This window comes from Coregonus clupeaformis, unplaced genomic scaffold, assembly GCF_020615455.1.
Source record: "Coregonus clupeaformis isolate EN_2021a unplaced genomic scaffold, ASM2061545v1 scaf0216, whole genome shotgun sequence".
NCBI classification, from domain to species: domain Eukaryota; kingdom Metazoa; phylum Chordata; class Actinopteri; order Salmoniformes; family Salmonidae; genus Coregonus; species Coregonus clupeaformis.
In genome coordinates, this window is record NW_025533671.1 from 170844 (window position 1) to 197243 (window position 26400).

The 26400-nt window shown below is 48.8% G+C and overlaps 1 protein-coding gene across 1 annotated transcript in view; it reads left to right on the forward strand.

The window, feature by feature from the left end:
* The window catches only part of pdrg1 (p53 and DNA-damage regulated 1), a 38340-nt gene that overhangs the window by 4508 nt on the left and 7432 nt on the right, over positions 1-26400 (forward strand). The window lies entirely within an intron of this gene.

Below are 26400 nucleotides of genomic sequence, written 5' to 3' on the forward strand. Positions count from 1 at the left end.
GCATGACCCGCCCCTACTCTGCCTCTGATTGGCTCATCAGTCCTCATGCCTAAAGTTAACCAATCTAATCAGTGAAAGCAGCGAGTACCAGCCAATTAGAGGCAGAGGAGGGTGGGTCATGGCTTCACTATCCCCGAGGAAGAAAATAGGCAATCTGACTCACAGATATTACTGAATGATGCGCATCAGGGGGGATTTAGAAGTGGGTATACGCAATGCTGACTGAAAAATAAGTAGGTATACGCCGTATACCAGCGTATACCCTGGACTACACCTCTGGCCTCTAGTGGCCAAAAGACCGTGTTAGCACGGACAGGGCTTCCACCATTTTAATGTAGTCAACTAGGGGAGAAAGGGGTAGCTGCAGCTCGCTATGGGCGAGTTCAGGGTTGCCAGGTCTATCTACAATTTTAAGGAAATGACTTCTCAAAACCCGCTCACAATGCATGAAAACACGCCCACATTTTATTTCCCGTTGCCACATTTAGCAAATAAACAATTTTTCCATAATGTTATGAAGCAAATTAATTTGTAAAGATCTAGGCTAAGAAGCAAAATCAAAATAATTATTCTTGCTAGCTTAAGAATATGTCTCAAGAGAAAATATAATTTGCCCTCATTAAACTCGCCAGATCATTTTCCATCAATGGATGTCGATTTAACTTGTTTGACTGTTATGATTGAGCTATAATGCCTGAGGAGGTGTGATAGGCTATATGGCCAAGGGACAGCCCTTAGCCGTGGTATATTGGCCATATACCACAAACCCCTGAGGTGCCTTATTGCTATTATAAACTGGTTACCAACATAATTAGAACAGTAAAAAAGATTTTTTTTGTCATACCCGTGGTACACGGTCTGATGTACCACGGCTTTCAACCAATCAGCATTCAGGGCTCAAACCACCCAGTTTATAATTGTAAATAAATCCTGTTTGTGTATGTGCATATTGCATAACTATAGATACAGCCGAAAGGAGAGTTTGAGTGATGAAAGTTGGACAGAGGATCTCAATCTCTGTGCAAGAAACACTTGGACAAACTTCAAACAATGAATGTTGGGTTATTTTCTGTCTATTCTGCCATTATTATGTGCCAGATGTTAAGACTACAAACTGTTATAAATGGCCAGATGTTAAGACTACAAACTGTTATAAATGGCCAGATGTTAAGACTACAAACCATTATAAATGGCCTATTTTGCGAGATTGACTTGTCATTTCAATAGGCATAGGCTACCATGGTTTGCTGTTAAATTTTGCCATGGGTTGCTGAGCTAGATGCAGGAAGCCTATAGCCCCAGATAGGCCATCATCTAATTTCAGAGAAAAGTCCACATTGAAACTGACATTAAATGTGAAGAATGATTCATTTTCAATAGAGCTGTGACCATGATCACAATTGATAACTTCCAATTTAATTAACTAAACATGGCCATTTAATAATTGCATAATAACACAAGACTACAACAACAATAAACTGAAGTAATAAGCTATTTATTAAAACCGTTTGCCAGCTCGAGGTAGTGGCATCAAATTGATTTGCAATGACTCCAGCGATCATCATTTCAACATATTTATTGTATCAAACGGTAGGCTACAGTAGCCTACAATGGGATAGAAATTAATAGCACTACTTGATGGCCAACAGATGCAAATGTATCATTCTCCACATTTAGGGTGTTTCTCAATATGCATACTGCTGTGCTCCACAATTTCATGCTCGGAGTGCATTTTCCGACCACGTTCTCTTGAGTGAGGACGGGAGTATGGAGAATGCATAAAACAATATATTTGAGAAGCACTCGCACTCCCCCTACTATATCTAAACCAAGATAGACCACAGCCTGTCGTTTCCAATGGGAACAGATGAGTATTGATGTGGTTCTGAGTGATTGTTTATGACACTCTTTTACGACACCTGTGGTATACAACGCTGTGTACTACTCCCTTCACAGAACAGCACAAACTGTCTCTAACCAGAATAGAAAGAGGAGTGGGAGGCCCCGGTGCACAACTGAGCAAGAGGACAAATACATTAGTGTCTAGTTTGAGAAACAGGCGCCTCACAGGTCCTCAACTGGCAGCTTCATTAAATAGTACCCGCAAAACACCAGTCTCAACGTCAACAGTGAAGAGGCGACTCCGGGATACTGACCTTCTAGGCAGAGTTGCAAAGAAAAAGCCATATCTCAGACTGGCCAATAAAAAGAAAAGATTAAGATGGGCAGTTTGATGAGGATAAGACCAGTTGACGGAGGTACTGGATCAGTTTGATACATATTGTTCACCTAAGAAGAAGATACATGTCTCTTGTATACAACAGCAAGGTCAAAAGTTTGACATCTTTGTTACAGATTTGAAAATAAAAGCATGTACGTGTAATTTTGTAGACCTAACCTCATTTGTGCTTCGAGATGAGATTGTGTTTGGTATAAATGACTCCAGAGTTCGAGAAAGATTGCTGCAGGAAAGTGAGTTACATTTGGATACTGCATAAAAAATATGTCAGGCGAATGAGCTGGCACAATTGCATATTAAAACCTTTAGCTCCACACCAGCAAACACTGCTATGGAGGTGGAAAGCGCAGCAGTGGATTCTGTAGACAAGGACACAAGGGGGCGCTGTGAGCAAAGGAGCCACAAGCAATATGACTGTAATAGGTGTGGCACCAGTCACCAGGCCAGTAAGTGCCCTGCCTTTGGAAAATGTTGCTACAAGTGCAAGGAGAAAAATCTTTTGGGAAAAAATTTGTTTTGCAAAGGACAAGTATGGGAGACAAAATGTTCACACCATTGAAACGAAGGAGAATGAACAAAGTGATTTGTTTGTGGGTACTGTGGATTGCATGGAGGACGGGCAAGAACCATCACAGGTCCATACTGGAGCTAGTGACCACTGGGTTGTACCACTCATGGACAAATGATACAATTTTGACCTTAAAGCTGGATACAGGGGCTAAAGCCAACCTGATCAAAATGAGGGATTTTCATGAGCTAAAGCACAAACCAGCCATCATGCAAAAGGCTGTGGCTCTCAAAGTGTACAATGGCCAAGCAATTGAGACTAAAGGTTTGCTAAACGTCTGCTAAATGATGTAAATGTAAAACAAGAAGCCAAACACTTATGTTTGTGATTGTACCAGAGGGGATAAGCTGTCCTCGGAGGTTGTGCAGCCTGATCATGCCAGGTGAGGGAGATGGCAAACCCCACAGATAGGAAAGGGATTCCGCGTGTTTTGGGCATGGTCAACTGTTTGGGGAAGTTTGTACCAAACCTGTCAGCTAAAACGGTGAACTGAAGGTCACTCCTTCAGGACAAGACAGAGTTCTCATAGAACAGAGAACATGAAAGAGAGTTGTTCGATGTACAAAACATTTTGTCTGAAGAGCCAGTGCTAACTTGTTTCAACCTGACAGGCCTACTAAGGTGTTCACGGACGCCTCCAAAGATGGCGTTGGAGCAGTGCTTCTTCAGGAGCATCAGGGGATGTGGAGCACGTGGCTTATGCGGACCGTTCTTTGACTGATGCTGAGAAGAGTTATGCTCCAATAGAAAAGGAGTGCCTAGGGTTGGTCGTTTGGTTGTGAGAAGTTTCACTGTTACATTTATGGCTTACCAAAGGTGATTCTAGAAACAGACCATAAACCCCTTATTCCAATCTCTCTAAAAAAAATCTGAATGACATGCCTCCTCGTCTTCAAAGGATGATGATGATGAAGGTTGCAACGCTCTGGTTTTGTTCTAATCTACAGTACCAGTCAAAAGTTTGGACACACCTACTCATTCAAGGGTTTTTCTTTATTTTTACTATTTTTTTACATTGTAGAATAATAGTGAAGACATCAAATTAAAACATGTATTTTATATGTGAGATTCTTCAAATAAGCCACCCTTTGCCTTGATGACGGCTTTGCACATGCTTGGCATTCTCTCAACCAGCTTCATGAGGTAGTCACCTGGAATGCATTTCAATTAACAGGTGTGCATTCTTAAAAGTTAATTTGTGGAATTTATTTCCTTCTTAATGTGTTTGAGCCAATCAGTTGTTTTGTGACAAGGTAGGGGGGGGTATACAGAAGATAGCCCTATTTGGTAAAAGACCAAGTCCATATTATGGCAAGAACATCTCAAATAAGCAAAGAGAAACGACAGTCCATCATTACTTTAAGACATGAAGGTCAGTCAATACGGAACATTTCAAGAACTTTGAAAGTTTCTTCAAGTGCAGTCGCAAAAACCATCAAGCAGTATGATGAAACTGGCTCTCATGAGGACCGCCACAGGAATGGAAGACCCAGAGTTACCTCTGCTGCAGAGAAGTTCATTAGAGTTACCAGCCTCAGAAATTTCAGCCCAAATAAATGCTTCACAGAGTTCAAGTCACAGACACATCTCAACATCAACTCTTCAGAGGGGACTGTGTGAATCAGGCCTTCATGGTCGAATTGCTGCAAAGAAACCACTACTAAAGGACACCAATAATAAGAAGAGACCTGCTTGGGCCAAGAAACACGAGCAATGGACATTAGACCGGTGGAAATGTGTCATTTGGTCTGGAGTCCAAATTTGAGATTTTTGGTTCCAACTGCCGTGTCTTTGTGAGACGCGGTGTGGGTGAATGGATGATCTCCGCATGTGTGGTTCCCACCGTGAAGCATGGAGGAGGAGGTGTTATGGTGGGGGGGTGCTTTGCTGGTGACACTGTCTGTGATTTATTTAGAATTCAAGGCACACTTAACCAGCATGGCTACCACAGCATTCTGCAGCGATATGCCATCCCATCTGGTTTGGGCTTAGTGGGACTATCATTTGTTTTTCAACAGGATAATGACCCAACACACCTCCAGGCTGTGTAAGGGCTATTTTACCAAGAAGGATGATGGAGGGCTGCATCAGATGACCTGTCCTCCACAATCCCCCGACCTCAACCAAATTGAGATGGTTTGTCGGACCACAGAGAAGGAAAAGCAGCCAACAAGTGCTCAGCATATGTGGGAACTCCTTCAAGACTGTTGGAAAAGCATTCCAGGTGAAGCTGGTTGAGAGAATGCCAAGACTGTGCAAAGCTGTCATCAAGGAAAAGTGTGGCTATTTGAAGAATTTCTAGTATCAAATATATTTTGATTTGTTTAACACTTTTTTGGTTACTACATGATTCCATATGTGTTATTTCATTGTTTTGATGGCTTCACTGTTATTCTACAATGTAGAAAATAGTAAAAATAAAGAAAAACCCTTGAATGAGTAGGTGTGTCCAAACTTTTGACTGGTACTGTAGGTGCCTGGGTCAACTTTAGTGGTAGCAGATGCCCTCTGTGTCTCCACCAGCGGTGGCCCAAAACAGCCTCAGTCAGGAGTTTATGGAGGAGGAGGTTGCCTTGCATGTGGATATGGTCATGGGAGTCACTTCCTGTTTCTGACAGCAACTAAGGAGAATAGCTGAAGAGACCATAACAGATCCCATTCTTTGCAAGGTGATCCATCATCTGGAAAATGGGCTTTTGTAAGCAGCACTTCCCAGTAAGCGCAGAGCTGTCAGTGGTCAATGGTGTTGAAGACTAATAGAGTGGGGATGAAGGACCTCTGGGAGCTGAGAAATGTAAGAGAAGGCCAGAGAGTCCCTTTATTGGTCAAATATCAATTCTAACATTGAGCAAACGGTGGGAAATTGTGACACGTCTCAAATGTCATTATAGACAGCCCAAGGAGCCCATGGTTATGGGAGAGGTACCCACCACAGCCTGGGAGAGGTACCCACCACAGCCTGGGAGAGGTACCCACCACAGCCTGGGAGAAGGTTGGAGTGGACTTGTTTGACTATAACCTTGAAATTGCACCCTTGTGCAGCACAACAGCAAAGACTGTCATTTTGCATTTGAAATCATTTTTTGCTAGGCATGGGATTCCCCTAGTGGTTGTTCCTGATAATGCACCTACGTTTAAGACATTTGCTGAGCATTATGAGTTCAGACTTATAACCTCTAGTCCGCTATATCCTAAAAGTAACGGACATGTTGAAAAGGGTCATGAAGAGACTCTTCAACAAGGCAGCGCACAGTGGGACTGATCCATACTCTTCAACAAGGCAGCGCACAGTGGGACTGATCCATACCCTTCAACAAGGCAGCACACAGTGGGACTGATCCATACCCTTCAACAAGGCAGCACACAGTGGGACTGATCCATACCCTTCAACAAGGCAGCACACAGTGGGACTGATCCATACTCTTCAACAAGGCAGCACACAGTGGGACTGATCCATACTCTTCAACAAGGCAGCACACAGTGGGACTGATCCATACTCTTCAACAAGGCAGCACACAGTGGGACTGATCCATACCCTTCAACAAGGCAGCACACAGTGGGACTGATCCATACCCTTCAACAAGGCAGCACACAGTGGGACTGATCCATACTCTTCAACAAGGCAGCACACAGTGGGACTGATCCATACTCTTCAACAAGGCAGCACACAGTGGGACTGATCCATACCCTTCAACAAGGCGGCACACAGTGGGACTGATCCATACCCTTCAACAAGGCGGCACACAGTGGGACTGATCCATACTCTTCAACAAGGCGGCACACAGTGGGACTGATCCATACTCTTCAACAAGGCGGCACGCAGTGGGACTGATCCATACTCTTCAACAAGGCAGCACGCAGTGGGACTGATCCATACTCTTCAACAAGGCAGCACGCAGTGGGACTGATCCATACTCTTCAACAAGGCAGCACGCAGTGGGACTGATCCATACTCTTCAACAAGGCAGCACACAGTGGGACTGATCCATACTCTTCAACAAGGCAGCACGCAATGGGACTGATCCATACTCTTCAACAAGGCAGCACGCAGTGGGACTGATCCATACTCTTCAACAAGGCAGCACGCAGTGGGACTGATCCATACTCTTCAACAAGGCAGCACGCAGTGGGACTGATCCATACTCTTCAACAAGGCAGCACGCAGTGGGACTGATCCATACTCTTCAACAAGGCAGCGCGCAGTGGGACTGATCCATACTCTTCAACAAGGCAGCGCGCAGTGGGACTGATCCATACTCTTCAACAAGGCAGCGCAGTGGGACTGATCCATACTCTTCAACAAGGCAGCGCGCAGTGGGACTGATCCATACTCTTCAACAAGGCAGCGCGCAGTGGGACTGATCCATACTCTTCAACAAGGCAGCGCACAGTGGGACTGATCCATACTCTTCAACAAGGCAGCGCACAGTGGGACTGATCCATACTCTTCAACAAGGCAGCGCACAGTGGGACTGATCCATACTCTTCAACAAGGCAGCGCACAGTGGGACTGATCCATACTCTTCAACAAGGCAGCACACAGTGGGACTGATCCATACTCTTCAACAAGGCAGCGCACAGTGGGACTGATCCATACTCTTCAACAAGGCAGCGCACAGTGGGACTGATCCATACTCTTCAACAAGGCAGCGCACAGTGGGACTGATCCATACCCTTCAACAAGGCAGCACACAGTGGGACTGATCCATACCCTTCAACAAGGCAGCACACAGTGGGACTGATCCATACTCTTCAACAAGGCAGCACACAGTGGGACTGATCCATACTCTTCAACAAGGCAGCACACAGTGGGACTGATCCATACTCTTCAACAAGGCAGCACACAGTGGGACTGATCCATACTTGGCTTTATTGTCTTACAGAGTAGCGCTCTTGGAATGTGGCCTGTCACCTGCAGAAATCCTAATGGGACGCAAGTTGCGTTCCAGGTTGCCTATTTTCTGCCTGAATCACTGCCCATTAGCTGTGCAGGACAGGGCCCTGCAGTTGAAGGCAAGACAAACTCTACTATGACAAAACTGCTAGACTGTTGTCACCGTTGGCAGCTCAGGATGCGGTTCGAATTCGGCGTCCGGATTAACGGGATAGAAAGGCTACTGTATTGGAGGAGGTTATATACAGTCAGGACAGAAGATGGCGCAATAGACAAAGCCTTTTGAGAACACAGGAGACGTTTAAGGATGCTCAGGACACAGTCATACTGCCACTGGACACACAGTCATACTGCCACTGGACACACAGTCATACTGCCACTGGAGGACACAGTCATACTGCCACTGGACACACAGTCATACTGCCACTGGACACACAGTCATACTGCCACTGGAGAAACAGTCATACTGCCACTGGAGAAACAGTCATACTGCCACTGGAGACACAGTCATACTGCCACTGGAGAAACAGTCATACTGCCACTGGAGAAACAGTCATACTGCCACTGGACACACAGTCATACTGCCACTGGACACACAGTCATACTGCCACTGGACACACTGTCATACTGCCACTGGACACACAGTCATACTGCCACTGGACACACAGTCATATTGCCACTGGAGAAACAGTCATACTGCCACTGGAGACACAGTCATACTGCCACTGGACACACAATCATACTGTCACTGGAGAAACAGTCATACTGCCACTGGAGACACAGTCATACTGCCACTGGAGACACAGTCATACTGCCACTGGAGACAGTCATACTGCCACTGGAGACAGTCATACTGCCACTGGAGAAACAGTCATACTGCCACTGGAGACACAGTCATACTGCCACTGGAGACACAGTCATACTGCCACTGGAGAAACAGTCATACTGCCACTGGAGACACAGTCATACTGCCACTGGAGACACAGTCATACTGCCACTGGAGACACAGTAATACTGCCACTGGACACACAGTCATACTGCCACTGGAGACACATTCATACTGCCACTGGAGACACAGTCATACTGCCACTGGAGAAACAGTCATACTGCCACTGGAGAAACAGTCATACTGCCACTGGAGACACAGTCATACTGCCACTGGACACACAGTCATACTGCCACTGGACACACAGTCATACTGCCACTGGACACACAATCATACTGCCACTGGAGAAACAGTCATACTGCCACTGGAGACAGTCATACTGCCACTGGAGACAGTCATACTGCCACTGGAGACATAGCCATACTGCCACTGGAGACAGTCATACTGCCACTGGAGACACAGTCATACTGCCACTGGAGACACAGTCATACTGCCACTGGAGAAACAGTCATACTGCCACTGGAGACACAGTCATACTGCCACTGGAGAAACAGTCATACTGCCACTGGAGACAGTCATACTGCCACTGGAGACAGTCATACTGCCACTGGAGAAACAGTCATACTGCCACTGGAGAAACAGTCATACTGCCACTGGAGAAACAGTCATACTGCCATTGGAGAAACAGTCATACTGCCACTGGAGACACAGTCATACTGCCACTGGAGAAACAGTCATACTGCCACTGGAGACAGTAATACTGCCACTGGAGACAGTCATACTGCCACTGGAGAAACAGTCATACTGCCACTGGAGAAACAGTCATACTGCCACTGGAGAAACAGTCATACTGCCACTGGAGACACAGTCATACTGCCACTGGAGAAACAGTCATACTGCCACTGGAGACACAGTCATACTGCCACTGGAGACACAGTCATACTGCCACTGGAGACAGTCATACTGCCACTGGAGACAGTCATACTGCCACTGGAGAAACAGTCATACTGCCACTGGAGACACAGTCATACTGCCACTGGAGACACAGTCATACTGCCACTGGAGAAACAGTAATACTGCCACTGGACACACAGTCATACTGCCACTGGAGACACAGTCATACTGCCACTGGAGACACAGTCATACTGCCACTGGAGACACAGTCATACTGCCACTGGAGAAACAGTAATACTGCCACTGGACACACAGTCATACTGCCACTGGAGACACATTCATACTGCCACTGGAGACACAGTCATACTGCCACTGGAGACACAGTCATACTGCCACTGGAGAAACAGTCATACTGCCACTGGAGACACAGTCATACTGCCACTGGACACACAGTCATACTGCCACTGGACACACAGTCATACTGCCACTGGACACACAGTCATACTGCCACTGGACACACTGTCATACTGCCACTGGACACACAGTCATACTGCCACTGGACACACAGTCATACTGCCACTGGAGAAACAGTCATACTGCCACTGGAGACACAGTCATACTGCCACTGGACACACAATCATACTGCCACTGGAGAAACAGTCATACTGCCACTGGAGACACAGTCATACTGCCACTGGAGACACAGTCATACTGCCACTGGACACAGTCATACTGCCACTGGACACACAGTCATACTGCCACTGGACACACAGTCATACTGCCACTGGAGACACAGTCATACTGCCACTGGACACACAGTCATACTGCCACTGGAGACACAGTCATACTGCCACTGGAGAAACAGTCATACTGCCACTGGAGAAACAGTCATACTGCCACTGGAGACACAGTCATACTGCCACTGGACACAGTCATACTGCCACTGGACACACAGTCATACTGCCACTGGAGACACAGTCATACTGCCACTGGAGACACAGTCATACTGCCACTGGAGAAACAGTCATACTGCCACTGGAGACACAGTCATACGGCCACTGGAGAAACAGTCATACTGCCACTGGAGACAGTCATACTGCCACTGGAGACAGTCATACTGCCACTGGAGAAACAGTCATACTGCCACTGGAGACACAGTCATACTGCCACTGGAGACACAGTCATACTGCCACTGGAGACACAGTAATACTGCCACTGGACACACAGTCATACTGCCACTGGAGACACATTCATACTGCTACTGGAGACACAGTCATACTGCCACTGGAGACACAGTCATACTGCCACTGGAGAAACAGTCATACTGCCACTGGAGACACAGTCATACTGCCACTGGAGACACAGTCATACTGCCACTGGACACACAGTCATACTGCCACTGGACACACAGTCATACTGCCACTGGACACACAGTCATACTGCCACTGGACACACTGTCATACTGCCACTGGACACACAGTCATACTGCCACTGGAGAAACAGTCATACTGCCACTGGAGACACAGTCATACTGCCACTGGACACACAATCATACTGCCACTGGAGACACAGTCATACTGCCACTGGACACACAGTCATACTGCCACTGGACACAGTCATACTGCCACTGGACACACAGTCATACTGCCACTGGACACACAGTCGTACTGCCACTGGACACACAGTCATACTGCCACTGGACACACAGTCATACTGCCACTGGAGACACAGTCATACTGCCACTGGACACACAGTCATACTGCCACTGGACACACAGTCATACTGCCACTGGACACACAGTCATACTGCCACTGGAGAAACAGTCATACTGCCACTGGAGAAACAGTCATACTGCCACTGGAGACACAGTCATACTGCCACTGGACACACAGTCATACTGCCACTGGACACACAGTCATACTGCCACTGGACACACAGTCATACTGCCACTGGACACACAGTCATACTGCCACTGGAGACACAGTCATACTGCCACTGGACACACACTCATACTGCCACTGGACACACAGTCATACTGCCACTGGAGACACAGTCATACTGCCACTGGACACACAGTCATACTGCCACTGGACACACAGTCATACTGCCACTGGAGACACAGTCATACTGCCACTGGAGAAACAGTCATACTGCCACTGGAGACATAGCCATACTGCCACTGGAGACAGTCATACTGCCACTGGAGACAGTCATACTGCCACTGGAGAAACAGTCATACTGCCATTTGAGAAACAGTCATACTGCCACTGGAGACACAGTCATACTGCCACTGGAGACAGTCATACTGCCACTGGGAGACAGTCATACTGCCACTGGAGAAACAGTCATACTGCCACTGGAGACAGTCATACTGCCACTGGAGACAGTCATACTGCCACTGGAGAAACAGTCATACTGCCACTGGAGCCAGTCATACTGCCACTGGAGCCAGTCATACTGCCACTGGAGAAACTGCCATTGGAGAAACAGTCATACTGCCACTGGAGACACAGTCATACTGCCACTGGAGAAACAGTCATACTGCCACTGGAGAAACAGTCATACTGCCACTGGAGACAGTCATACTGCCACTGGAGACAGTCATCCTGCCACTAGAGACAGTCATACTGCCACTGGAGAAACAGTCATACTGCCACTGGACAAACAGTCATACTGCCACTGGAGACACAGTCATACTGCCACTGGAGAAACAGTCATACTGCCACTGGAGAAACAGTCATACTGCCACTGGAGAAACAGTCATACTGCCACTGGAGAAACAGTCATACTGCCACTGGAGACAGTCATACTGCCACTGGAGACAGTCATACTGCCACTGGAGAAACAGTCATACTGCCACTGGAGAAACAGTCATACTGCCACTGGAGAAACAGTCATACTGCCACTGGAGACAGTCATACTGCCACTGGAGACAGTCATACTGCCACTGGAGACATAGCCATACTGCCACTGGAGAAACAGTCATACTGCCACTGGAGAAACAGTCATACTGCCACTGGACACACAGTCATACTGCCACTGGACACACAGTCATACTGCCACTGGAGAAACAGTCATACTGCCACTGGAGAAACAGTCATACTGCCACTGGAGAAACAGTCATACTGCCACTGGAGAAACAGTCATACTGCCACTGGAGAAACAGTCATACTGCCACTGGACACACAGTCATACTGCCACTGGAGACACAGTCATACTGCCCTTGGACACACAGTCATACTGCCACTGGACACACAGTCATACTGCCACTGGAGACACAGTCATACTGCCACTGGAGAAAGTCATACTGCCACTGGAGACACAGTCATACTGCCACTGGAGAAACAGTCATACTGCCACTGGAGACACAGTCATACTGCCACTGGAGACACAGTCATACTGCCACTGGACACACAGTCATACTGCCACTGGACACACAGTCATACTGCCACTGGACACACAGTCATACTGCCACTGGACACACTGTCATACTGCCACTGGACACACAGTCATACTGCCACTGGAGAAACAGTCATACTGCCACTGGAGACACAGTCATACTGCCACTGGACACACAATCATACTGCCACTGGAGACACAGTCATACTGCCACTGGACACACAGTCATACTGCCACTGGACACAGTCATACTGCCACTGGACACACAGTCATACTGCCACTGGACACACAGTCGTACTGCCACTGGACACACAGTCATACTGCCACTGGACACACAGTCATACTGCCACTGGAGACACAGTCATACTGCCACTGGACACACAGTCATACTGCCACTGGACACACAGTCATACTGCCACTGGACACACAGTCATACTGCCACTGGAGAAACAGTCATACTGCCACTGGAGAAACAGTCATACTGCCACTGGAGACACAGTCATACTGCCACTGGACACACAGTCATACTGCCACTGGACACACAGTCATACTGCCACTGGACACACAGTCATACTGCCACTGGACACACAGTCATACTGCCACTGGAGACACAGTCATACTGCCACTGGACACACACTCATACTGCCACTGGACACACAGTCATACTGCCACTGGAGACACAGTCATACTGCCACTGGAGAAACAGTCATACTGCCACTGGAGAAACAGTCATACTGCCACTGGAGACATAGCCATACTGCCACTGGAGCCAGTCATACTGCCACTGGAGCCAGTCATACTGCCACTGGAGAAACTGCCATTGGAGAAACAGTCATACTGCCACTGGAGACACAGTCATACTGCCACTGGAGAAACAGTCATACTGCCACTGGAGACAGTCATACTGCCACTGGAGACAGTCATCCTGCCACTAGAGACAGTCATACTGCCACTGGAGAAACAGTCATACTGCCACTGGACAAACAGTCATACTGCCACTGGAGACACAGTCATACTGCCACTGGAGAAACAGTCATACTGCCACTGGAGAAACAGTCATACTGCCACTGGAGAAACAGTCATACTGCCACTGGAGAAACAGTCATACTGCCACTGGAGAAACAGTCATACTGCCACTGGAGACAGTCATACTGCCACTGGAGACAGTCATACTGCCACTGGAGAAACAGTCATACTGCCACTGGAGAAACAGTCATACTGCCACTGGAGACAGTCATACTGCCACTGGAGACAGTCATACTGCCACTGGAGACATAGCCATACTGCCACTGGAGAAACAGTCATACTGCCACTGGAGAAACAGTCATACTGCCACTGGACACACAGTCATACTGCCACTGGACACACAGTCATACTGCCACTGGAGAAACAGTCATACTGCCACTGGAGAAACAGTCATACTGCCACTGGAGAAACAGTCATACTGCCACTGGAGAAACAGTCATACTGCCACTGGAGAAACAGTCATACTGCCACTGGACACACAGTCATACTGCCACTGGAGACACAGTCATACTGCCCTTGGACACACAGTCATACTGCCACTGGACACACAGTCATACTGCCACTGGAGACACAGTCATACTGCCACTGGAGAAACAGTCATACTGCCACTGGACACACAGTCATACTGCCACTGGAGAAACAGTCATACTGCCACTGGAGAAACAGTCATACTGCCACTGGAGACAGTCATACTGCCACTGGAAACAGTCATACTGCCACTGGAGAAACAGTCATACTGCCACTGGAGACACAGTCATACTGCCACTGGAGAAACAGTCATACTGCCACTGGAGAAACAGTCATACTGCCACTGGAGAAACAGTCATACTGCCACTGGAGAAACAGTCATACTGCCACTGGAGACAGTCATACTGCCACTGGAGACAGTCATACTGCCACTGGAGAAACAGTCATACTGCCACTGGAGAAACAGTCATACTGCCACTGGAGAAACAGTCATACTGCCACTGGAGAAACAGTCATACTGCCACTGGAGACACAGTCATACTGCCACTGGACACACAGTCATACTGCCACTGGACACAGTCATACTGCCACTGGACACACAGTCATACTGCCACTGGACACACAGTCGTACTGCCACTGGACACACAGTCATAGAGCCACTGGACACACAGTCATACTGCCACTGGACACACAGTCATACTGCCACTGGAGACACAGTCATACTGCCACTGGACACACAGTCATACTGCCACTGGACACACAGTCATACTGCCACTGGAGACACAGTCATACTGCCACTGGAGAAACAGTCATACTGCCACTGGAGAAACAGTCATACTGCCACTGGAGACACAGTCATACTGCCACTGGACACACAGTCATACTGCCACTGGACACAGTCATACTGCCACTGGACACACAGTCATACTGCCACTGGACACACAGTCATACTGCCACTGGAGACACAGTCATACTGCCACTGGACACACAGTCATACTGCCACTGGAGACACAGTCATACTGCCACTGGAGAAACAGTCATACTGCCACTGGAGCCAGTCATACTGCCACTGGAGCCAGTCATACTGCCACTGGAGAAACTGCCATTGGAGAAACAGTCATACTGCCACTGGAGACACAGTCATACTGCCACTGGAGACATAGCCATACTGCCACTGGAGCCAGTCATACTGCCACTGGAGCCAGTCATACTGCCACTGGAGAAACTGCCATTGGAGAAACAGTCATACTGCCACTGGAGACACAGTCATACTGCCACTGGAGAAACAGTCATACTGCCACTGGAGACAGTCATACTGCCACTGGAGACAGTCATCCTGCCACTAGAGACAGTCATACTGCCACTGGAGAAACAGTCATACTGCCACTGGACAAATAGTCATACTGCCACTGGAGACACAGTCATACTGCCACTGGAGAAACAGTCATACTGCCACTGGAGAAACAGTCATACTGCCACTGGAGACACAGTCATACTGCCACTGGAGAAACAGTCATACTGCCACTGGAGACAGTCATACTGCCACTGGAGACAGTCATACTGCCACTGGAGACAGTCATACTGCCACTGGAGAAACAGTCATACTGCCACTGGAGAAACAGTCATACTGCCACTGGAGACAGTCATACTGCCACTGGAGACATAGCCATACTGCCACTGGAGAAACAGTCATACTGCCACTGGAGAAACAGTCATACTGCCACTGGACACACAGTCATACTGCCACTGGACACACAGTCATACTGCCACTGGAGAAACAGTCATACTGCCACTGGAGAAACAGTCATACTGCCACTGGAGAAACAGTCATACTGCCACTGGAGAAACAGTCATACTGCCACTGGAGAAACAGTCATACTGCCACTGGACACACAGTCATACTGCCACTGGAGACACAGTCATACTGCCCTTGGACACACAGTCATACTGCCACTGGACACACAGTCATACTGCCACTGGAGACACAGTCATACTGCCACTGGAGAAACAGTCATACTGCCACTGGACACACAGTCATACTGCCACTGGAGAAACAGTCATACTGCCACTGGAGAAACAGTCATACTGCCACTGGAGACAGTCATACTGCCACTGGAGAAACAGTCATACTGCCACTGGAGAAACAGTCATACTGCCACTGGAGACACAGTCATACTGCCACTGGAGAAACAGTCATACTGCCACTGGAGACACAGTCATACTGCCACTGGAGAAACAGTCATACTGCCACTGGAGACAGTCATACTGCCACTGGAGACAGTCATACTGCCACTGGAGACAGTCATACTGCCACTGGAGAAACAGTCATACTGCCACTGGAGAAACAGTCATACTGCCACTGGAGAAACAGTCATACTGCCACTGGAGACAGTCATACTGCCACTGGACACACAGTCATACTGCCACTGGACACACAGTCATACTGCCACTGGACACACAGTCATACTGCCACTGGACACACTGTCATACTGCCACTGGACACACAGTCATACTGCCACTGGACACACAGTCATACTGCCACTGGAGAAACAGTCATACTGCCACTGGAGACACAGTCATACTGCCACTGGACACACAATCATACTGCCACTGGAGACACAGTCATACTGCCACTGGAGACACAGTCATACTGCCACTGGAGACACAGTCATACTGCCACTGGACACAGTCATACTGCCACTGGACACACAGTCATACTGCCACTGGACACACAGTCATACTGCCACTGGAGACACAGTCATACTGCCACTGGACACACAGTCATACTGCCACTGGAGACACAGTCATACTGCCACTGGAGAAACAGTCATACTGCCACTGGAGAAACAGTCATACTGCCACTGGAGACACAGTCATACTGCCACTGGACACAGTCATACTGCCACTGGACACACAGTCATACTGCCACTGGAGACACAGTCATACTGCCACTGGAGACACAGTCATACTGCCACTGGAGAAACAGTCATACTGCCACTGGAGACACAGTCATACGGCCACTGGAGAAACAGTCATACTGCCACTGGAGACAGTCATACTGCCACTGGAGACAGTCATACTGCCACTGGAGAAACAGTCATACTGCCACTGGAGACACAGTCATACTGCCACTGGAGACACAGTCATACTGCCACTGGAGAAACAGTAATACTGCCACTGGACACACAGTCATACTGCCACTGGAGACACATTCATACTGCTACTGGAGACACAGTCATACTGCCACTGGAGACACAGTCATACTGCCACTGGAGAAACAGTCATACTGCCACTGGAGACACAGTCATACTGCCACTGGAGACACAGTCATACTGCCACTGGACACACAGTCATACTGCCACTGGACACACAGTCATACTGCCACTGGACACACAGTCATACTGCCACTGGACACACTGGTCATACTGCCACTGGACACACAGTCATACTGCCACTGGAGAAACAGTCATACTGCCACTGGAGACACAGTCATACTGCCACTGGACACACAATCATACTGCCACTGGAGACACAGTCATACTGCCACTGGACACACAGTCATACTGCCACTGGACACAGTCATACTGCCACTGGACACACAGTCATACTGCCACTGGACACACAGTCGTACTGCCACTGGACACACAGTCATACTGCCACTGGACACACAGTCATACTGCCACTGGAGACACAGTCATACTGCCACTGGACACACAGTCATACTGCCACTGGACACACAGTCATACTGCCACTGGACACACAGTCATACTGCCACTGGAGAAACAGTCATACTGCCACTGGAGAAACAGTCATACTGCCACTGGAGACACAGTCATACTGCCACTGGACACACAGTCATACTGCCACTGGACACACAGTCATACTGCCACTGGACACACAGTCATACTGCCACTGGACACACAGTCATACTGCCACTGGAGACACAGTCATACTGCCACTGGACACACACTCATACTGCCACTGGACACACAGTCATACTGCCACTGGAGACACAGTCATACTGCCACTGGACACACAGTCATACTGCCACTGGACACACAGTCATACTGCCACTGGAGACACAGTCATACTGCCACTGGAGAAACAGTCATACTGCCACTGGAGACATAGCCATACTGCCACTGGAGACAGTCATACTGCCACTGGAGACAGTCATACTGCCACTGGAGAAACAGTCATACTGCCATTTGAGAAACAGTCATACTGCCACTGGAGACACAGTCATACTGCCACTGGAGACAGTCATACTGCCACTGGAGACAGTCATACTGCCACTGGAGAAACAGTCATACTGCCACTGGAGACAGTCATACTGCCACTGGAGACAGTCATACTGCCACTGGAGAAACAGTCATACTGCCACTGGAGCCAGTCATACTGCCACTGGAGCCAGTCATACTGCCACTGGAGAAACTGCCATTGGAGAAACAGTCATACTGCCACTGGAGACACAGTCATACTGCCACTGGAGAAACAGTCATACTGCCACTGGAGAAACAGTCATACTGCCACTGGAGACAGTCATACTGCCACTGGAGACAGTCATCCTGCCACTAGAGACAGTCATACTGCCACTGGAGAAACAGTCATACTGCCACTGGACAAACAGTCATACTGCCACTGGAGACACAGTCATACTGCCACTGGAGAAACAGTCATACTGCCACTGGAGAAACAGTCATACTGCCACTGGAGAAACAGTCATACTGCCACTGGAGAAACAGTCATACTGCCACTGGAGACAGTCATACTGCCACTGGAGACAGTCATACTGCCACTGGAGAAACAGTCATACTGCCACTGGAGAAACAGTCATACTGCCACTGGAGAAACAGTCATACTGCCACTGGAGACAGTCATACTGCCACTGGAGACAGTCATACTGCCACTGGAGACATAGCCATACTGCCACTGGAGAAACAGTCATACTGCCACTGGAGAAACAGTCATACTGCCACTGGACACACAGTCATACTGCCACTGGACACACAGTCATACTGCCACTGGAGAAACAGTCATACTGCCACTGGAGAAACAGTCATACTGCCACTGGAGAAACAGTCATACTGCCACTGGAGAAACAGTCATACTGCCACTGGAGAAACAGTCATACTGCCACTGGACACACAGTCATACTGCCACTGGAGACACAGTCATACTGCCCTTGGACACACAGTCATACTGCCACTGGACACACAGTCATACTGCCACTGGAGACACAGTCATACTGCCACTGGAGAAAGTCATACTGCCACTGGAGACACAGTCATACTGCCACTGGAGAAACAGTCATACTGCCACTGGAGACACAGTCATACTGCCACTGGAGACACAGTCATACTGCCACTGGACACACAGTCATACTGCCACTGGACACACAGTCATACTGCCACTGGACACACAGTCATACTGCCACTGGACACACTGTCATACTGCCACTGGACACACAGTCATACTGCCACTGGAGAAACAGTCATACTGCCACTGGAGACACAGTCATACTGCCACTGGACACACAATCATACTGCCACTGGAGACACAGTCATACTGCCACTGGACACACAGTCATACTGCCACTGGACACAGTCATACTGCCACTGGACACACAGTCATACTGCCACTGGACACACAGTCGTACTGCCACTGGACACACAGTCATACTGCCACTGGACACACAGTCATACTGCCACTGGAGACACAGTCATACTGCCACTGGACACACAGTCATACTGCCACTGGACACACAGTCATACTGCCACTGGACACACAGTCATACTGCCACTGGAGAAACAGTCATACTGCCACTGGAGAAACAGTCATACTGCCACTGGAGACACAGTCATACTGCCACTGGACACACAGTCATACTGCCACTGGACACACAGTCATACTGCCACTGGACACACAGTCATACTGCCACTGGACACACAGTCATACTGCCACTGGAGACACAGTCATACTGCCACTGGACACACACTCATACTGCCACTGGACACACAGTCATACTGCCACTGGAGACACAGTCATACTGCCACTGGAGAAACAGTCATACTGCCACTGGAGAAACAGTCATACTGCCACTGGAGACATAGCCATACTGCCACTGGAGCCAGTCATACTGCCACTGGAGCCAGTCATACTGCCACTGGAGAAACTGCCATTGGAGAAACAGTCATACTGCCACTGGAGACACAGTCATACTGCCACTGGAGAAACAGTCATACTGCCACTGGAGACAGTCATACTGCCACTGGAGACAGTCATCCTGCCACTAGAGACAGTCATACTGCCACTGGAGAAACAGTCATACTGCCACTGGACAAACAGTCATACTGCCACTGGAGACACAGTCATACTGCCACTGGAGAAACAGTCATACTGCCACTGGAGAAACAGTCATACTGCCACTGGAGAAACAGTCATACTGCCACTGGAGAAACAGTCATACTGCCACTGGAGAAACAGTCATACTGCCACTGGAGACAGTCATACTGCCACTGGAGACAGTCATACTGCCACTGGAGAAACAGTCATACTGCCACTGGAGAAACAGTCATACTGCCACTGGAGACAGTCATACTGCCACTGGAGACAGTCATACTGCCACTGGAGACATAGCCATACTGCCACTGGAGAAACAGTCATACTGCCACTGGAGAAACAGTCATACTGCCACTGGACACACAGTCATACTGCCACTGGACACACAGTCATACTGCCACTGGAGAAACAGTCATACTGCCACTGGAGAAACAGTCATACTGCCACTGGAGAAACAGTCATACTGCCACTGGAGAAACAGTCATACTGCCACTGGAGAAACAGTCATACTGCCACTGGACACACAGTCATACTGCCACTGGAGACACAGTCATACTGCCCTTGGACACACAGTCATACTGCCACTGGACACACAGTCATACTGCCACTGGAGACACAGTCATACTGCCACTGGAGAAACAGTCATACTGCCACTGGACACACAGTCATACTGCCACTGGAGAAACAGTCATACTGCCACTGGAGAAACAGTCATACTGCCACTGGAGACAGTCATACTGCCACTGGAAACAGTCATACTGCCACTGGAGAAACAGTCATACTGCCACTGGAGACACAGTCATACTGCCACTGGAGAAACAGTCATACTGCCACTGGAGAAACAGTCATACTGCCACTGGAGAAACAGTCATACTGCCACTGGAGAAACAGTCATACTGCCACTGGAGACAGTCATACTGCCACTGGAGACAGTCATACTGCCACTGGAGAAACAGTCATACTGCCACTGGAGAAACAGTCATACTGCCACTGGAGAAACAGTCATACTGCCACTGGAGAAACAGTCATACTGCCACTGGAGACACAGTCATACTGCCACTGGACACACAGTCATACTGCCACTGGACACAGTCATACTGCCACTGGACACACAGTCATACTGCCACTGGACACACAGTCGTACTGCCACTGGACACACAGTCATAGAGCCACTGGACACACAGTCATACTGCCACTGGACACACAGTCATACTGCCACTGGAGACACAGTCATACTGCCACTGGACACACAGTCATACTGCCACTGGACACACAGTCATACTGCCACTGGAGACACAGTCATACTGCCACTGGAGAAACAGTCATACTGCCACTGGAGAAACAGTCATACTGCCACTGGAGACACAGTCATACTGCCACTGGACACACAGTCATACTGCCACTGGACACAGTCATACTGCCACTGGACACACAGTCATACTGCCACTGGACACACAGTCATACTGCCACTGGAGACACAGTCATACTGCCACTGGACACACAGTCATACTGCCACTGGAGACACAGTCATACTGCCACTGGAGAAACAGTCATACTGCCACTGGAGCCAGTCATACTGCCACTGGAGCCAGTCATACTGCCACTGGAGAAACTGCCATTGGAGAAACAGTCATACTGCCACTGGAGACACAGTCATACTGCCACTGGAGACATAGCCATACTGCCACTGGAGCCAGTCATACTGCCACTGGAGCCAGTCATACTGCCACTGGAGAAACTGCCATTGGAGAAACAGTCATACTGCCACTGGAGACACAGTCATACTGCCACTGGAGAAACAGTCATACTGCCACTGGAGACAGTCATACTGCCACTGGAGACAGTCATCCTGCCACTAGAGACAGTCATACTGCCACTGGAGAAACAGTCATACTGCCACTGGACAAATAGTCATACTGCCACTGGAGACACAGTCATACTGCCACTGGAGAAACAGTCATACTGCCACTGGAGACACAGTCATACTGCCACTGGAGAAACAGTCATACTGCCACTGGAGACAGTCATACTGCCACTGGAGACAGTCATACTGCCACTGGAGACAGTCATACTGCCACTGGAGAAACAGTCATACTGCCACTGGAGAAACAGTCATACTGCCACTGGAGACAGTCATACTGCCACTGGAGACATAGCCATACTGCCACTGGAGAAACAGTCATACTGCCACTGGAGAAACAGTCATACTGCCACTGGACACACAGTCATACTGCCACTGGACACACAGTCATACTGCCACTGGAGAAACAGTCATACTGCCACTGGAGAAACAGTCATACTGCCACTGGAGAAACAGTCATACTGCCACTGGAGAAACAGTCATACTGCCACTGGAGAAACAGTCATACTGCCACTGGACACACAGTCATACTGCCACTGGAGACACAGTCATACTGCCCTTGGACACACAGTCATACTGCCACTGGACACACAGTCATACTGCCACTGGAGACACAGTCATACTGCCACTGGAGAAACAGTCATACTGCCACTGGACACACAGTCATACTGCCACTGGAGAAACAGTCATACTGCCACTGGAGAAACAGTCATACTGCCACTGGAGACAGTCATACTGCCACTGGAGAAACAGTCATACTGCCACTGGAGAAACAGTCATACTGCCACTGGAGACACAGTCATACTGCCACTGGAGAAACAGTCATACTGCCACTGGAGACACAGTCATACTGCCACTGGAGAAACAGTCATACTGCCACTGGAGACAGTCATACTGCCACTGGAGACAGTCATACTGCCACTGGAGACAGTCATACTGCCACTGGAGAAACAGTCATACTGCCACTGGAGAAACAGTCATACTGCCACTGGAGAAACAGTCATACTGCCACTGGAGACAGTCATACTGCCACTGGAGACAGTCATACTGCCACTGGAGAAACAGTCATACTGCCACTGGAGAAACAGTCATACTGCCACTGGAGAAACAGTCATACTGCCACTGGAGAAACAGTCATACTGCCACTGGAGACACAGTCATACTGCCACTGGAGAAACAGTCATACTGCCACTGGAGACACAGTCATACTGCCACTGGAGACACAGTCATACTGCCAATGGAGACACAGTCATACTGCCACTGGACACAGTCATACTGCCATTGGAGACACAGTCATACTGCCACTGGACACACAGTCATACTGCCACTGGACACACAGTCATACTGGACACACAGTCATACTGCCACTGGACACACAGTCATACTGGACACACAGTCATGCTGCCACTGGACACAGTCATAATGCCACGGGAGACACAGTCATACTGCCACTGGAGAAACAGTCATACTGCCACTGGAGAAACAGTCATACTGCCACTGGAGAAACAGTCATACTGCCATTGGAGACAGTCATACTGCCACTGGAGACACAGTCATACTGCCACTGGAGACACAGTCATACTGCCACTGGAGACACAGTCATACTGCCACTGGAGACACAGTCATACTGCCACTGGAGAAACAGTCATACTGGACACACAGTCATACTGCCACTGGAGAAACAGTCATACTGCCACTGGACACAGTCATACTGCCACTGGAGACACAGTCATACTGCCACTGGAGAAACAGTCATACTGGACACACAGTCATACTGCCACTGGAGAAACAGTCATACTGCCACTGGACACAGTCATACTGCCACTGGAGACACAGTCATACTGCCACTGGAGACACAGTCATACTGCCACTGGAGAAACAGTCATACTGCCACTGGAGAAACAGTCATACTGCCACTGGACACACAGTCATACTGCCACTGGAGAAACAGTCATACTGCCACTGGAGACACAGTCATACTGCCACTGGAGAAACAGTCATACTGCCACTGGAGACACAGTCATACTGCCACTGGAGACACAGTCATACTGCCACTGGAGACAGTCATACTGCCACTGGAGACACAGTCATACTGCCACTGGAGAAACAGTCATACTGCCACTGGAGACACAGTCATACTGCCACTGGAGACACAGTCATACTGCCACTGGAGACACAGTCATACTGCCACTGGAGAAACAGTCATACTGGACACACAGTCATACTGCCACTGGAGAAACAGTCATACTGCCACTGGACACAGTCATACTGCCACTGGAGACACAGTCATACTGCCACTGGAGAAACAGTCATATTGGACACACAGTCATACTGCCACTGGAGAAACAGTCATACTGCCACTGGACACAGTCATACTGCCACTGGAGACACAGTCATACTGCCACTGGAGAAACAGTCATACTGGACACACAGTCATACTGCCACTGGAGAAACAGTCATACTGCCACTGGACACAGTCATACTGCCACTGGAGACACAGTCATACTGCCACTGGAGACACAGTCATACTGCCACTGGAGAAACAGTCATACTGCCACTGGAGGAACAGTCATACTGCCACTGGACACACAGTCATACTGCCACTGGAGAAACAGTCATACTGCCACTGGAGACACAGTCATACTGCCACTGGAGAAACAGTCATACTGCCACTGGAGACACAGTCATACTGCCACTGGAGAAAGTCATACTGCCACTGGAGACACAGTCATACTGCCACTGGAGACAGTCATACTGCCACTGGAGACACAGTCATACTGCCACTGGAGACAGTCATACTGCCACTGGAGACACAGTCATACTGCCACTGGAGACACAGTCATACTGCCACTGGAGAAACAGTCATACTGCCACTGGACACAGTCATACTGCCACTGGAGACAGTCATACTGCCACTGGAGAAAGTCATACTGCCACTGGACACACAGTCATACTGCCACTGGAGAAACAGTCATACTGCCACTGGAGACACAGTCATACTGCCACTGGAGACAGTCATACTGCCACTGGAGAAACAGTCATACTGCCACTGGAGAAACAGTCATACTGCCACTGGAGACAGTCATACTGCCACTGGAGACAGTCATACTGCCACTGGAGACATAGCCATACTGCCACTGGAGAAACAGTCATACTGCCACTGGAGAAACAGTCATACTGCCACTGGACACACAGTCATACTGCCACTGGACACACAGTCATACTGCCACTGGAGAAACAGTCATACTGCCACTGGAGAAACAGTCATACTGCCACTGGAGAAACAGTCATACTGCCACTGGAGAAACAGTCATACTGCCACTGGAGAAACAGTCATACTGCCACTGGACACACAGTCATACTGCCACTGGAGACACAGTCATACTGCCCTTGGACACACAGTCATACTGCCACTGGACACACAGTCATACTGCCACTGGAGACACAGTCATACTGCCACTGGAGAAACAGTCATACTGCCACTGGACACACAGTCATACTGCCACTGGAGAAACAGTCATACTGCCACTGGAGAAACAGTCATACTGCCACTGGAGACAGTCATACTGCCACTGGAAACAGTCATACTGCCACTGGAGAAACAGTCATACTGCCACTGGAGACACAGTCATACTGCCACTGGAGAAACAGTCATACTGCCACTGGAGAAACAGTCATACTGCCACTGGAGAAACAGTCATACTGCCACTGGAGAAACAGTCATACTGCCACTGGAGACAGTCATACTGCCACTGGAGACAGTCATACTGCCACTGGAGAAACAGTCATACTGCCACTGGAGAAACAGTCATACTGCCACTGG